We start from the raw sequence: 17,500 nt of genomic DNA on the forward strand, positions 1-17,500 counted from the left end.
ATCAACATTAGCCGTAGTCTAGAACGTTATTACTTAGTCTGTAATGTTAACCGTAGCTAACGTTAACTTTAGTTAGCTCCTTGTCTGGCTGGATTAGCCTAATATTAGGTTATTAGGCTAACTGAACTATTGGAGGGTTAACGTGCATATTCTGTTTGTTAAATTAGAAAAAACACATTAATTGATCGTAGGTTTGGTTTGTTCTATGCAAACAAGTACTATTATGTCAGATGCCTATTGTGGAAGGATAGACTATCAGCCTGTAACATTCTGCTTCTTCTCTTCTAGGACATTGAGGAGCCAGACATTGACTGGGATGTTGCCATGGACCACAATGGTGAGGCAGAAGGAGTGATGGTGGTTCCTAACATTGTCCGGTGAGCGAAGAACAAAGGGAAGATGTTTAGGCCCTCCTTGACCAGAGTGACCCGGACATGACCGCTAGGGAATTGTACCTCCTATGCCGTGAATGTTTGAGCCCCTCTGGTCCCACTGCTCTAAATTAGTTAAATCAGCCGTTTTTTCAATCAGTTCAAAGAATCAGTTATTCCAATCAGTTATTGTTCATTTCAATTATAGAACTTGAACTGATATTTACTGTTTGTTTGTTCAAATGTCTATTGGTGGACTGTTACCTACCCTTTAATTATGCCAAACCCATTTCTGTTCTTTAAATATCAGAAAGCAAACTTACTGTTGATGGCACTGAACTTGCACTTGGAAATGTTTATGGAACTTTTCTGAACTGTGAATTACATTAAAACTCATGCCAAACCAATTTGCCTGTGCTCTCAAAAACATTTATACAAATCAGTCAGCTTCAGTCAGTAGGTTGAATTGAAGACCCAGATGCAGAAGTAAAAGTGATTTTTTTACTTGTATATCTTGAGCATTACAGGTAACCACTGAATTTGTGAAACTAAAATAACAACAACTAATATGTACTAAGCTAGTACATAGTCAATACATATTAGATCACTTTAAAGACTGACAGATGCAAATGCTGTAAATAAAGGTAATCAAAGGGGTCTGCTGGTGAACAAAGTCCTTGAAGTCAGAAGCTGCCACTGCTCAATGACTTGTGCCTCATCTGGTAGGATTTCAAAATGTTCCAGATCTGAAAACAGAAATATTGGTATATGTCACATCCTTGAACTTACTGCAAACTATGAACAAGTGCTCACAAATTAAGCTAAAGAAATGCTCCCAATATTTATAATGAACAAACTCACACAACACTTAGCTGAATGGGGACAGGACAGGCATATTCAACTATTGCACATGTCCTGTTTATGCATGCAATAAGCAAAGCCAAATTTGGTGTATTCAAAGTTCTGTAGAATAACCATTTCTTGTATTTTTGTGTTTTCAGTGGAACAGTGTAAGCTCATATCTACACCCTATTGAGGTAGTTATTAACAGTTAGGCCAAGGTCCAGTCAATCAATAGCCAGTCACTGATGCCATATTCTTTAATTATCCAATCTGTATCCAACCAAAACCTTCGGATTTAAAGGCATAATACAACTACTTTCCATGTGTGACTTATGAAAAGATGTAATGACAAGTATTGCACAGATGTGCCCTGGACTGCTCACAATAAAAGGCCACTCTAAATGTCTGAAATGCATTCATGTTTGATCAGAATGCTAACCATGTCTGGAATAGACAGCTAGGCCTACTGAATCCAGTAGGTTGCTCCATTTAAATGTATGAAAAATGTCAAAGTACCATGGAATCAGGTACACCTTACAATAGTTCAGTTAGCCTAAAGACCTGAAAAGTTAACGTTAGTTAGCTAGATAGAATGCACGAAGACTAATGGTGATTATTAAGTTTACTTCACTACACAAAATATTTCTCAGAAACATATTTTCATCTATTGAATACTTGATTCAATCCAGGTTATCCTACCTCAAAAATGCCTGCTCAGCCGCAGAGTTGAAACGCCTTTCAGGAACTTCCCGGGCTTGAAAGGAGATCTGTCAATGAAATCTCAAAGTTAACATTATAGTCGCTAGCGTTAGCTACGGTTAACATTACAGACTAAGTAATAACGTTCTAGACTACGGCTAATGTTGATGTTAAGCTACACTAACATTTCTCAGAAATGTTTATTTCTCTAATTCTTTCTCTAACAAACAGAATATGCACGTTCACCTTACAATAGTTCAGTTAGCCTAATGACCTTCTAATTGTTGCCAGCAGCCAGCCAGACATGGAGCTAAAGCTTAACCAAAGTTAACGTTAGCTAGTCGCTAGCGGTTAACATTACAGACTAAGTAATAACGTTCTAGACTATACAAAGAAGACGAATGTTGAAGTTAAGCTACACTAACATATTTCTCAGAAACATACTCAGATGAAATTTTACAATTTCGAATTTTAGCCACGGGATTCTTACCTGAAGAAACCTCTGCCCACTGCCAGATGCCGTTGTTGTCTGTCTGGAAGATTCGTCTCTGGTTGTCTTCTTCGACTGAGGAGGGCTGTCAATCAAATTTCACTCTTCAAACACGGCCAATCACAGCAGAGCTAGTACCAAACCTGGTTACCGCCCCCAAGTAGAGCAGAAATTCACTTCGCGCGAGCAGAAATCAACTTCGAGAGAGCTGAGTGATTTTCGAGTGCGCGCTGGTCAGATTCCTCCTCGCTCGCAGTATATTTTTCCTCGCTCGGGGAGCAGTTTCCTCTGAGTGCGTGCGCGCAGAGAGTATTTGCGCGCGCGCAGAGAATATCTACGAGTGTGAAATAATATAATACGCCCGTATGCATGTTTTATCGCTCGAGTGCATTATGGCACTTTTCTATCGCCATAGTGTGAGTGCGTGTGTGTGTGTAGAGTGAGAGAGAGAGTGTGTGTGTGTGAGTGTGTGAGTACAGTGAGAGAGAGAGTGTGTGTGTGTGAGTGTGTGTGTGTGTGTAGAGTGAGAGAGAGAGTGTGTGTGTGTGAGTGTGTGAGTAGAGTGAGAGAGAGAGAGAGTGTGTGTGTATGTGTGTGTGAGTACAGTGAGAGAGAGAGTGTGTGTATGTGAGTGTGTGTGTGTGAGTAGAGTGAGAGAGAGTGTGTGTGCACTCTAAAAAATGCTGGGTTACTTTCTCAACCCAAATAACGCTGAGTTGAAACTGTTGGGTCATTGTGTGGGGTTGTTTTTACTTATGTTGGGTTATTTTCTGTAACCCAGCTTGTTGGGTTGATAGTTTAGGACAGCGCCCCTCCTCTACCCCACCTGACGTGAGCACACTACCCAGCACCATGGTAACTTTAACACAGCTGCTTAGTTATTTGAGAGTTCGGGGGAAATCGTTATTCTTTCAACCGTCCATGCAGTCCAGCAGCTGTCACCATGCAGTGGAAATCAGGCGATTTTGGAAGGTATGTATCTGATTTTAACTTTTTTTTATTATTATTCAGACGGATTTTAAAAGTACACCCAGAGATACCCTTCGTGATATGAATGGATATTCTGCCTGCCGATTTCGTTCATTCATGCCAGCTAACGTTAGCTAACATTAACTTACAATTACTGCTCATGTTAATGTTAAATCTACACAAAGACAGACTCTTAAAAGCATAGTGCTAGTTCTTTGTTCACTGGGTATGAACTGCTGAACAGAATCAAAACAAACTTTTACAACGAACTAAAATTAGCATACCAACAGCTGGCTAGGTTAACGTTAGCAGACGGTTGGTATGCTAACGTTAATTAAATGCTTCGTGGTAGTGCATATGTGTCAGCTAATGCATACAGTCGAAGTAGTCTCTTCATACGTACGGTAATCATCATGCCAAACAACATATTAATTAATTCAGGGTAGCTGCATATTATAGCCATGTAACTTACTGGGTGGTTTTTGGTGGTAACATTAATGTAACAGACAACTTGGATTTAACTTCTAACTGAATGTGTTAACATGAGCTAGCTTGCTAATGGTAGAACTATCACTGCCACTAACGTTAACGTTTGTGAGTCTGCTGTTAAACAACTCCATGAGGTGGTCATGGTTTCCGAGTGTGTTGCGCAAATATTTTCTCTCCGGATTTTTAATGTTTGTCAACATCATTCACTGATAATGGTTCGTGAAAGTCTTGATGTAAAGTTCTGTCAATAGCAGTGATTAATTCACTCTTTTTCTTTCTTTGATTGACAGGGCTGACCCCCAAATGGACCGTGGAATCTAGCTGTATTCATAGGAGAAACTCATCACATGCTGATGCTGCTTTTAGAGTAGGCTATCCATTCAAAAATAAAGTAAACTGTCAAATAAATAATTATGTCAAACTGTTTTATTTCATTGCATGGCTATTTGTTGCCCATTTTCTCTCAATGCAACCCAAATACTGGGTTTGGAAAACCCGACAACTGATAATTTTAACTAGCAGTTCTGTTGATATAACCCAGTGGTTTGGGTTGAATCTATACCCAATATACTGTGTAGATTTTACTCAACATTTATATAGTTATAACCCAGCACATTGGTTACCTTTACCCAGTCTATTGTGCCAATTTAACTAACGTTGTGTTGATATAACGCTGGGCAGCGTTTTGGGTTAGAATCATACCCAACCTGCTGGGTTTAATAATGTACCCAGACCATTGGGTTAGGATAACTCAATGTGGTGTTGGTCCAATAGTTAACCAGCGGCTGGGTTATATTTGGGTTATTTTTAACCCAACATTTTGTGAGTGTGTGTGTATGTGTGTGTGTGAGTAGAGTGACTCGTCTATCTGGTGTGTATCTGAGCACATGACTCAGTTCACAGCACGGAGTCATGCCTGTGTGCTTTATTTCAGGACACTTGAGGGTGGTGTGTGTGTGGGGGGGCGGGGGGGGGTTTCAAATGTAAGAGGTTAGGCTGCCCAGGATTCATCTCACCTTCTCTTCCTCTCACTTTCTCTCTCTCTCTCTCTCTCTCTCTTTCTCTTTCTCTCTCTCACACACACACACACACCTCTGCACACCTGCACAAAGACGATCTCACTCAGACACACGCCTCTGCACACCCTCATAAAGACAGCCACACACACCACAGCAGACTCTCACAAAGGCAGCCTGACACACACACACACACACACACACACGTGGGCGGAGGAGTAGAAAGATGAACAGAACAACTCAGAAAATGGCAGAATGGCAGCTGAATCAGAGAGAGGAGAGAGAGTGAGGAAGAGAGAGAGAGAGAGAGAGGAGAGAGAGTGAGGAAGAGAGATGGAGGTATATCAAGAGAGAATGAGACAGAGAGAGTGATAAGAGAGAGAGAAGGAGAGAGAGAAGGAGAGAGAGGAGAGAGAGAGAGTGATAAGAGAGAGAGAGAAGGAGAAGGAGAGAGAGTGATAAGAGAGAGTGAGAGAGATAAATCATATATATTATATATTTTTTCTTTCTTTTCATCATTTCATTTCATCTCTACACCAATACTTATGTAAAGTTGATTATTAACATGTTATACTTGTAGTTTTGGCAACAGTGACTTTACTCATTCATGCCAATAAAGCACCATTTGATTAGATTTGATTTGAGAGAGAGAGAGAGAGAGAGAGGGAGAGAGAGAGAGAGAGAGAGAGAGAGAAATCATCATCTCTCTCACTACGGATTCTCAGCCTCATTCAGAGAGAACCGCATGCAGCAGGTGCAGAGAACTGGCACAGTGGACACACACACATGCAGGTGTCAACTGAGTGCAGGTGTGTGTGTGTGTGTGTGTGTGCACTGCGGAGATGCTGCGAAGCCTGAAGTGGTCACTGGGGGAAACCACCATCAGACATACACACACACAGTTAGCTGATGACACATGTGGTCAGCTGTTGTAAACATCAGCTCACATATCACAGCTGTATAGAACCACACACACACACACACACACACACACACATACATACACAAAAACAAATGCTTAACAGCAATGAAACAATGCACCTGCAATGGCTGTGATGGGAAAACAGATAAGAAAAGGGAAGTGTGTGAGAGTGTTGTGTGTGTGTGTGTGAGAGAGAGAGTGTGTTGTGTGTGTGTGTGTGTGAGAGAGAGAGTGTGTTGTGTGTGTGTGTGTGTGAGAGAGAGAGTGTTGTGTGTGTGTGTGTGTGAGAGAGAGAGTGTGTTGTGTGTGTGTGTGTGTGAGAGAGAGAGAGTGTTGTGTGTGTGTGTGTGTGTGAGAGAGAGAGTGTTGTGTGTGTGTGTGTGTGAGAGAGAGAGTGTTGTGTGTGTGTGTGTGTGAGAGAGAGAGAGTGTTGTGTGTGTGTGTGTGTGTGAGAGAGAGAGTGTTGTGTGTGTGTGTGTGTGAGAGAGAGAGTGTTGTGTGTGTGTGTGTGTGTGTGTGTGTGTGTGAGAGAGAGAGTGTGTTGTGTGTGTGTGTGTGTGAGAGAGAGAGAGTGTTGTGTGTGTGTGTGTGCGTGAGAGAGAGAGTGTTGTGTGTGTGTGTGTGTGAGAGAGAGAGTGTTGTGTGTGTGTGTGTGTGTGTGTGTGTGTGTGTGAGAGAGAGTGTGTTGTGTGTGTGTGTGTGTGTGTGTGACACAGAGGGAGCGAGAGACAAAGAGAGGCTGCTCTGTGTGTGTACAAAAGTTTGGGGTCACTTAGAAATGTCCATTCCACTCCATTATACCATACCAGCGGAGATCAGTTGCATTGATTTTTTACTTAGGGCAACAGGTTTCAGATTACATTGTGTGCTAACATAATTGCAAAAGGGTTCTCCAATGTTTTCTCAGTTTGCCTTTCAAAATGATTTCAGATTAGTAAACAGAATGTGCCTTTGGAACATTGAATGGATGGTTGCTGATAATGGGCATCTGTATACTTATGTAGATATTGCAATAAAGATCAGCCATTTCTTTCTACAACAGTCATTTACAACATTAATGATGAAAACAAGGACATTTCTAAGTGACTTCAAACGGTAGTGTGTGTGTGAGAAACCGAAACGAAAACAGAGACAGGGGCTTCTCTCTCTCTGTGTGAGTGCTTCTCTCTCTCTGTGTGAGTGTTTCTCTCTCTGTGTGTGTGAGTGTTTCTCTCTCTCTCTCTCTCTATCTCTCTTTCTGTGTGTTTGGAGAGTGTTTCTCTCTCTCTCTCTCTCTGTGTGTGTGTGTGTGTGTGTGTGTGTTTGGAGAGGCTCCTTGGTGAAGACTTTCCCTCCCTGCTGAAGAATGTGTTTATGCGCTGAGGGGACTGTTGCTCATGATGGGGGAACCACAGAGTGATCTTTACTGAAAAACAGGAACAGCATAGCCCCCTCATCTCCCCTCCTCTCCTCTCCTCTTCTCCTCTCCTCTCCCCTCCGAGCTCTGTTCCTCATAGAGCATGACACACCGCTATCGTGAAAGTCTGACCCATTTCTGCAGTAACCTTTAGGTATGTTGACAAGTCACACACACACACACACACTCACACACTGCCCGATGGGTTTGATGATAAAAGACAGGCAGACATCTAAGAAATGTGGAGGGTCTGCATTTGACTGTGCAGGTCTGTGTGTGTGTGTTTACAGGGGAAAACACACTGCCACACTACTGACTTTACGTGGTTGCATCACCACTGTAGAGTTTGAAAACAATCTGAGCAGGGGGCAGTTTTAGGGGAAACCAGGAGAAGGCACACGCAGCGAGAGAGAGAGAGAGAGAGAGAGAGAGAGAAATATACAAGCACCACACTGTACTAATGGACTGGTTCAATGACAAAAACCCCAACAATATCACTTTCTGTAATATTCCAAATACCCCAGATATCACCATTATAGATGACAACACTAAGAATGTGACTATTGTTGAAATAGGATGTTCTTTTGATTTGTACATGGACACTTGTTTTAACTCCAAGCTGTTGAAATATCAGCCACTTGCTGACATCACAAATATGGGGTTTCAATGCAACATTATCATTCTTGTTTTTGGGAGTCTTGGGCATGTGCACAAACTTGTCTTACGCGGACTGCAACTGTGTGGACTAAGCCCTGGTGTGTGTGTGTGTGTGTGTGTGTGTGCAACTGTGTGGACTAAGCAAAGCCAATTGCAAAAAAACTTGCAAAGTACTGCTCCATTTCTGCAATAATAGGTAGTTTATCCATCTGGAAGTGACGATGCCATGTTTACCCATAATCATGCAGTTCAGAATGAAAATAGCCCAATGCATTCTGTGTTTGATCAGACCTGCCTAAGTGTGTAACATACTTCCTTCAATGTTTGGATCTGTGAATCTTCCCCTGTTTTAAGGTCCAAATAAAAGCATTAAAATGTGTTTGCAGGGGAAAACACACTGCCGTACCACTGACTTTACGTGGTTGCATCACCACTGTGTAGTTTGAAAACAATCTGAGCAGAGGGCAGTTTTGGGGAAAACCATGAGAAGGCACACGCAGCGAAAGAGGGGGGGGGAGGTGGGGGGAGGTAGGGAGAGAGAGAGAGAGGGGGGGGGAGGTAGGGAGAGAGAGAGAGAGAGAGCGGGGAGAGAGAGAGCGGCACAGGAGGAAAGCAGCTGACTCATGCTTAAAGGCGAATCAGGAGAGGCTCTCTCCCTGTTTTTATGAGTGACTCAGCAGTTTTCCCTCCCAGCTGGTGAAATGGGAGGATTACATGAGACTGGCACATGCACCAGCCGCCCTGAGTGACAAACACTTATTAACCTCATTGCACATTTACAAAGCCCTGTGTGTGTGTTTATGTGTGTGTGTGTGTGTGTGTTTGTGTGTGTGTGTGTTTATGTGTATGTGTGTGTGTTTGTGTGTGTGTGTGTTTATGTGTATGTGTGTGTCTGAGTGAGTGTCAGTGTTTATGTGTGTGTGTGTGTGTGTGTGTGTGTGTGTTTGTGTGTGTGAGTGTGTGTGTGTGAGAGTGTGAGTGGGTTTATGTGTGTGTGTGTGTGAGAGTGTAAGTGGGTTTGAGTATGTGCATGTCTAAATGTAACTGGTAAAGTGTGTAAACACGCAGTTGAAGTGTTGAAGCAGCCGGCGTATAAACAAACTCTGCTGGAATTTGCACGGGGTGAGCGTCTGGGGCTGCGACTAGCCGGCTCGCTAACGGCTTCTGCTCCGGCTGGAAAAGTGTCGTCGGGCTGGCCAACCCGTCTGGTCTGCCCCCTAAGCATTTCCACCCGCCCGGCCCCGACGGGGAAAAACAACACGGATCGGCCGTCTAGCGGCGCGCGCGTCATGGCTGGCCCGTCCTGGACGGCGGTTTCCTGAGGAGGCCTTTTCCAGACGAGACCCCGACACGTCTCGCTCACGAGCGCCCCGACCGCTGCCGTGACTCACAGTCTGCAGCCGGCTGATGTCAGGCCGCTGGAATCTTCCGGAGCCCTTGCAAGGCTCAGGGCGGGAAAGAGAGAGGGAAGAGAACAGAGCTCTTTCAGTGGTCTCCAGCTGCCCCCTGGTGGCTATGTTGGGTACTGAGCGAGTTAAGCGGATTTGCTAGAGGCATATATGGGCTGTTCTAGAATCCCCTGGAAAGAGAGCAGCGCCAGAGAGGAGTCTCTGCAGCAGTGTGTAGTCTAGTTAGCTGTAGTGGGTATGTAGTCTAGTTAGCTGTAGTGGGTATGTAGTCTAGGTAGCTGTAGGCTAGTTAGCTGTAGTGGGTATACTGAGGTGTAGGCTAGTTAGCTGTAGTGGCTATACTGAGGTGTAGGCTAGTTAGCTGTAGTGGGTATGTAGGCTAGTTAGCTGTAGTGGCTATACTGAGGTGTAGGCTAGTTAGCTGTAATGGCTATACTGAGGTGTAGGCTAGTTAGGAAAGAGAACAAGGCCAGAGAGGAGCCTCTGCATGTCCAAGTCCAGCTTAGGTAACTGGGTAGAGTTTGCACATGAATAATTGACCATTCTACTTTAAGCACACAGGTGCTATACGGCTAGTATGAGTCCAGGGCTCAGGCAGAAGCACACAGGTGCTATACGGCCAGTATGAGTTTCATTTCTGTAGTGCTCCAGTCTCTTGGAGGCTCTAACCTTGTGAGATCATCTCACTAATGTGTGGCATGCTGCAAAGCAAAGCAAAACACACCACACACACACACACACAACACACACACACTGAGAAGGCTGACTCAAGCTAAACATGATGCTCTCATGAGTCACACATGGATTGATGTCTCTCCCTATCTTTTTATCCATCCATCAATGCCCCCCCTCCCTCTCTTTCTCTCTCTTACCCATCCATAAATGCTTCCCTCCCTCCCTTTATCTCTTTCTCTCTCCCTCCCTATCTCCCTCCCTATCTCTCTGATGGATACCTATTAGCTATTGACCTGCATATCGTTTTCATGCCAGTGTGCACATCTCAACAATCGAATCAGCCCAGAGCACCTGACCAAGAGGAGGAGAGGGGATGACTGTACCAAGCTGACCGCACGTACTGCTGGTCACTGCGTCCTGGAGGGATGGAGGTGTTTGATTGGTCGGGTTAGGGGTGGGGAGAGAGGTGGCTGTGGGTGAGTCACTGCACGGCAACAGTTGTTACGGGAAACGGCAGCCTCCGCAGCATCAGCAGCAGCATCACACGGAACATGGAACACTCTCATCATCAGCACTTTTCATCCTTCTCTCTCTCTCCCTTGCACTCGTTATCTCTCTCTCTCCCTCCTTCTCTCTCTCTCTCCTTTGCTCTCTTCATCTCTCTCTCTCCCTCCTTCTCTCTCTCTCTCCTTTGCTCTCTTCATCTCTCTCTCTCCCTCCCTCCTTCTCTCTCCTCATCTCTCTCTCCCTCCTTCTCTCTCCTCATCTCTCTCTCCCTCCTTCTCTCTCTCTCTCTCGTTACCGCCTCTCTTTTCTCTGCGTGCCGGAAACGCTGTGTGTAAAAAACACGGGAGAGAAACCTTCCGGGAAGAGCGTAGGCGTCCGGAACAGGTGCGGGCGGATGCTGATGGGATTCCACCGTCCTTCCCAGCAGCCCTAGCCAATCACGAGCCTTCGGGCTAACGCGCGGGCAGCCACAACTCTGGGCCCATGGCTAATCCAGCCAATCACAGCCCAGACTCTGCAGCTCCTGGCCAATCAAAAGCCCTGCCCTCCTCTCAGGAGGTTTACTGAGAGGCCAGGGAGGGATGATTCCCGTCAGTCATGTTTTTCACCCGCCTGTCACTGAACAGTGTGTGTATGTGTGTATGTGTGAAATTGTTTATTTGTGACTGTATGCTTACTGAGTGGGCTCTGGAAACAGGTTCAGCAGCTGATCGATAAGTGTGGGTGCACCAGGACACAAGCTACAGTCAACAGCAGCTGCACGCATGTGTGTGCGTGTCTGTCTGTGTGAGTATGTGTGTGTGCAATGCTGAATGTGAGTGTAGTTTCTCTTTGTACATTCAAGTCTTGTTTACCAGGTCAGTTGCAAAACTATCACAATGTGTATTTGCATGTATTACACTATTTGTTCCGGCGTGCCTCATATTATGATGGAACAAATAGTAGAATAGACTAGATCAGAATAGACAAGATCAGAATAGACTAGATCGGAATAGACTAGATCAGAATAAGATCAGAATAAGATCAGAATAGACTAGATCAGACTAGACTAGATCAGAATAGAATAAGATCAGAATAGACTAGATCAGAATAAGATCAGAATAGACTAGATCAGAATAGACTAGATCAGAATAGATCAGAATAGACTAGATCAGAATAAGATCAGAATAGACTAGATCAGAATAGACTAGATCAGAATAAGATCAGAATAGACTAGATCAGACTATATCAGAATAGACTAGATCAGAATAAGATCAGAATAGACTAGATCAGACTATATCAGAATAGACTAGATCAGAATAAGATCAGAATAGACTAGATCAGAATAAACACCTGAGACAGTGATCCACACTCTGAATCAGGTGTGCAGGACAGAACAATATGGCGCAGAGTGGTGCAGGACACACACACACACACACACACACACACACACACACACACACACACACACACACACACACACACACATACACACACACACACACACACATGCAGGACAGACCAGTATGGCGCAGGACACGCTGGAGTCCGCCACTATGGGAACGCAGCCACAACACAGCGGATCATGGCAGCGCATATGGTCAGAAATCAGACCAGTGGATCATGGCAGCGCATATGGTCAGAAATCAGACCAGTGGATCATGGCAGCGCATATGGTCAGAAATCATACCAGTGGATCATGGCAGCGCATATGCAGCCACAACACAGCGGAGCATGGCAGCGCATATGGTCAGAAATCAGACCAGTGGATCATGGCAGCGCATATGGTCAGAAATCAGACCAGTGGATCATGGCAGCGCATATGGTCAGAAATCAGACCAGTGGATCATGGCAGCGCATATGCAGCCACAACACAGTGGAGCATGGCAGCGCATATGGTCAGAAATCAGACCAGTGGATCATGGCAGCGCATATGGTCAGAAATCAGACCAGTGGATCATGGCAGCGCATATGGTCAGAAATCAGACCAGCGGATCATAGCAACGCATATGGTCAGAAATCAGACCAGTGGATCATGGCAGCGCATATGGTCAGAAATCAGACCAGTGGATCATGGCAGCACATATGGTCAGAAATCAGACCAGCTGACCTCCCTTTATAGAGACCACAGTCCACTCACCCAGAACAAGGGTGTTTGAGACCAGTATTTCAGTATTCTGTCTAACACCAGCAAACATCTGGATTGGAGGAGAGTGGATGCTGACGCATGGGGCATGGTGGTCCAGTTCTCCTAAAATGCTGTGTACTGTATTCGTGAGACCTATTTGAGACATTCGAGACAGAATGAGCCTGTGATCCGCAGAGGCTCTGAACACAGTGAACGTGGCCAAGGCTTTGTTTGTGTGTTGTGTGTTGTGTGTGTTGTGTGTGTGTGTTGTGTGTGTGTGTGTGTGTGTTTTTGCTCTGCAGCATCAGTGAACGTGGCCAAAGCTTTGTTTGTGTGTGTGTGTGTGTGTGTTGTGTGTGTGTGTGTGTTGTGTGTGTGTGTGTTGTGTGTGTGTTGTGTGTGTGTTTTTGCTCTGCAGCATAAGTGAACGTGGCCAAAGCTTTGTTTGTATGTGTGTGTGTGTGTTGTGTGTGTATGTGTGTGTGTGTTGTGTGTGTGTATGTGTGTGTTGTGTGTGTTGTGTGTGTGTGTGTGTGTGTGTGTGTGTGTGTGTGTGTATGTGTGTGTGTGTTTGCACTGCAGCATCAGTCCGTGCCATCTGTCTCTCATCCACATCTGTCAGTGCTGAGAGGCCAAATTACGGCGTAATACAGTAGAGAGCCATCAAGCCAGTTTTCCACCGTGACTCTAAATAAAGTGGCGGCCTTGACCTCGGCTATCGGCAGAGGTGCACTATGGGCTTTGTTCTCCCTGGGCCCCTTAGACAGGTCAAACGGCCGGGCAAACTCATCAACCAATCAGAGGGGAGGGGAGGGGGTGACACCACGCTAGAAAGGGCGGAAGCGTTTATGGGCTGGGCGCGGGGGGTGGGTTGTGTGTGTGTGTGGGGGGGGGGGGGGCTTTATGTGTTGGGTGGAGGCGTGTGGGCGAAAAGGGCAGCGCCACGTGCTGAAAGAGCTGGCGGCTCTCGATGCCCAGGCGACGCCATCGGGCACCATGCCAGGGCTCCTCTTTCCAGGCGTGGTGCGGCCCGCTCACGACCTCTGACCTTTATGACGCGCCATGTGCCCGGCAACGCCACCGAGGCGGCCCGCCATCTGTCAGCACAATCAGAAAGCATTTCCTGAACAAGAACCAGAGAAAGCACAGGAAGAGAGGGAGAGAGGGATGAGAAAAAGAGAGGGAGGGACAGAGGGAGAGATAGAGGGAGCAGGAGAAAAAGAGAGAAAGGATAAAGGGATAAGGGTAGAGTCCTCATAAACGAGACGGAGGAATGAGAGAGAGTGATAAAATACAATAAAAGAGAGAGTGAGAGAGAAAGAGAGAGGGAGAGAGAGAACGAGAGAGGGAGAGAAAGAGTGAGAGAGAGAGAAAGAGAGAGGGAGAGAGAGGGAGGGAGAGAAAGAGAGAGTGGAGAGAGAGAGAAAGAGAGAGGGAGAGAGAGAACAAGGGAGAGAGAGAGGGAGAGAGAGAAGGATGGCATGGACAGAAAGGTGAGCGGAGGAGAGACGGAATGCTTAATGACCATTTTCCAGATCCTGCCGCCGGTGTGTGTGTTTTGGAGAGATGGGCCATAAATTCAGACGTAGCTATGGCGAGGGGTCAATCACTCTCACCTCACAAGATGGAAAAAAGGACAGCATGTGACCATGCAACAACTAGTGTGTGTGTGTGTGTGTGTGTATGCATATGTGTGTGTGTGTGCATATGTGTGTGTGTGTGTGAGAGAGAGAGAGAGTGTGTGTGTGTGTGTGTATGTGTGTGTTTGAGAGAGAGTGAGTGTGTGTGTGTGTGTGTGTGTGTGTGTGAGAGAGAGTGAGACAGTGTGTGTGTGTGTCTGTGTGTGTGTGTGTGAGAGAGAGATTGTGTGTATGTGTGTGTGTCAGAGAGAGAGTGTACTGTATGTCTGTGTGTGTGAGAGAGAGAGTGTGTGTGTGTGTGTGTAGCTGCAGTGCATAGTGTGTGCATTCTGTGAATAGTCATCTTCATCTTCAGTCATCTTCACCTTGTGTGTGTGTTTGTGTATATGTGCGTATGTGAAACTTGGGTCTGTGTGTGCTTAAGCAGTGTTTCCCATACATTGACTTATTTGTGGTGTCCCACCACAATATCAACATTGACCACCACACAATGATTTTCCAGGTTGTACTAAATTGCGCTTAAATCTGGTTAGCATCATAACCAGCTGTGCTAATTTGTTAAAAACTGCATTCAAGTTAATTCTGCAAACCAACCACCACAGATGGAATTCAATTCTCTGGGAAACACTGTTAAGTGTGTGTTTTTTGTGTGAGACTATATTGATAGGTGTGTGTTTTATGTATGTGTGAAACTGTGTGTATTTATGAACGTCATATGTTTGTGTGTGTGTGTGTGTGTTTGCAGTACAGTTTATCACAGCACAGCTACCCCCCCACACACCCCCCCCCCACACACACACTGTTGTGTGCTGCTTTAAAGGACTGGCCTGGTTCCAGACACACACACACACACACACTTGGTGCTCTCCTATCTAAAGGTGCATGTTTGTCTATGAGAGCATTTCAGTGGAACTATTCTTGGCTGTAAATCTTTTATAGTCTGCTGCTGGGCTGTGGTGTTGACCACGGTGTCGACCAGCTCTTTCCAAACCCAGAGAGGGGAGGCCCAGCCTGAACGAGCCTGTTTAAGATAGACCCCCCCCCCCACCCCCCCATTTAACAACAGAGGAGGAACTCTCTCTCCAGTCTCCATGGCGATATCCCAAAACAGAGCTATTTCCAGGTTATCTAGTGGTACACAGAGCTCCTGGGCATTTCCTCCCAGTAAAACCTGAAACCTCAAGTGAGAGTGAGTGACTCAGCAGGCTGGCCATAAACTACCAGGGAAGCTTCTGGAAACACGTCCAGTAAGGGTCGCCTAGCGCTGGCAACCATGCCGCACGTTTGCTGTAAAGTCTGACTGGGCTCCACCCGGCTTCCCCGAAAAATGCTACATGCACACATTTTCCCCTCTAAAACTCAGTCAGAGGAGTGTGTGTGAGTGTGTGTTTTGGGGGATCCAGTTCTCATTTTTGGGAATCACTCCCCCCAGAGTGGAAAAGCAGAGAGGACTGACGTGGGGTGTGTATGTGTGTGTGTGTGTGTGTGTGTGTGTGTGTGTGTGTGTGTGTGTGCAGTGTGTGTGTGTGCGTGTGTGTGTGTGTGTGTGTGTGTGCGTGTGTGTGTGTGTGTGCGTGTGTGTGTGTGTGTATGCGTGTGTGTGTGTGTGCGTGCGTGTGCGCGTGCGTGTGCGTGTGCGTGTGCGCGTGTGCGTGTGTGTGTGTGTGTGTGTGTGTATGTGTGTGTGTGCAGTGTGTGTGTGTGTGTGTGTTTGTGTGCAGTGTGTGTGACTGGTTGTGACGTGGTGTATGTGTATGTGTGTGTGTATGTGTGTGTACTTGTGTGTGTGCGCTGTGTGTGGCTGGTTATGACGTGGTGTGTGTGTGTGTGAGTTTTTTTTTGTGTGTGTGTGTGTGTGTTTGTGTGTGTTCATGTATGCATATGTTTTTATGTCTCTGTTTAACATGTTTGCAATCATATCTGTGTTTGTGTGTGGAATGGTGTGTGTATGTGTATGAAATTGTGAGTGTGATTGTGTGTGTATGACGATCAGTGTTGGGAGTAACGGCGTTTAAGTATAACGGCGTTACTAACGGCGTTAATTTGTCAATAACGGAGTAATCTAATTAATTACTTTTTACAACGTTACAACGCCGTTAACGTTACTGGACGTTAAATGCGGTGCGTTACTTACTTTGCATTGATTGAATAAACTGTGTAATCCGAACGCACCCCTGGCTCACAGCTAGTGAGGAAGTGGGTTAATAACGACGTAAACGATTAGGATTGGCTAAGGCAGAGTCATGTTTCATGATAGCCAATCAGAGTCAGTGTTTTTACACACTTGCCAGCACACACGCCACACACACGCAACAGCTAAAGTAGAGATTCGATGAAACAGCAGAGGTCAGGAGCAATCCGATGAAAAGTTGGCATTTTCAAGGTGGAGATATAAGCACTACTTCAAATTCATTGTGGTCAAAGGCAAGAACGTGCATGTAATGTGTACATTATGTAGACTTTGTCGACATCCGTTGTAAGCAACTCTAATTTAATGAGGCATCTCACACACGCTAGTGGCCAAAAACATCGATAGCCCCCCTCCACCAGAGATGATAGCTCGCCATCCACTAGCAAAGAAGGACTCGGAGCAATGTCCTCCAAGCAGCAAAAGCTAGATCTTTCTGCCTCACAACAAAAACCTATGACACAGGCTGAAGTCAACCGTAGGTCTGTCGATGTACAATTTCCCCTTGGGGATCAATAAAGTATCTATCTATCTATCTATCTATCTATCTATCTAATAAATATCGAAAGTTATGTAGCCTACAAACACCTGTCTGTTCTACTAATTTCAACTGGCTTTTCAAAACTGCTCAAAAAATCCAAATTGTTTGACATATAGCAACTTTTTTTTTAACAGTAACGCAAATAGTTACTTTCCCTGGTAACGAGTTACTCTTATCATAGAGTAATTCAGTTACTAACTCAGTTACTTTTTGGAACAAGTAGTGAGTAACTATAACTAATTACTTTTTTAAAGTAACATTCCCAACACTGATGACGATGTATGCACAGTATATGTATGTGTGTGTGTATGTATGTGTGTGTGTGTGTGTGCAGTATGTGTGTGTGTAATCTATTTATAGTCATCTTCATCTTCAATCATTTTCATCTTCCTAGAACGAGAGTGTGTGTGAGTGTGTGTGTGTTTGTGTGTGTGTGTGTTCATGTATGCATATGTATTCATGTCTCTGTTTAAAATGTTTGCAATCATATCTGTGTTTGTGTGTGAAATGTTGTGTGTATGTCCATGAACCTGTGAGTGTGAGTGTGTGTGTATGACGGTGCATGTACAGTATATGCAGCG

The 17,500-nt window shown here is 45.2% G+C and overlaps 1 long non-coding RNA gene across 1 annotated transcript; it reads right to left on the reverse strand.

Moving 5' to 3' along the window:
• Positions 1-858: 858 nt before the first annotated feature.
• On the reverse strand, positions 859-2,070 carry LOC143116536 (uncharacterized). The gene is made up of 2 exons (XR_012985828.1): positions 1,914-2,070; positions 859-1,117 (listed from the first exon to the last, which is right to left on the reverse strand). It is a non-coding gene; the product is annotated as an uncharacterized LOC143116536 (long non-coding RNA).
• Between the last annotated feature and the right edge of the window lie 15,430 nt (positions 2,071-17,500).

This window comes from Alosa pseudoharengus, unplaced genomic scaffold (genome assembly GCF_046254945.1).
Source record: "Alosa pseudoharengus isolate Yale_2024_CS ecotype anadromous, Long Island Sound unplaced genomic scaffold, YU_APseudo_1.1 YU_APseudo_1.1_scf_11, whole genome shotgun sequence".
Taxonomy (NCBI): domain Eukaryota; kingdom Metazoa; phylum Chordata; class Actinopteri; order Clupeiformes; family Clupeidae; genus Alosa; species Alosa pseudoharengus.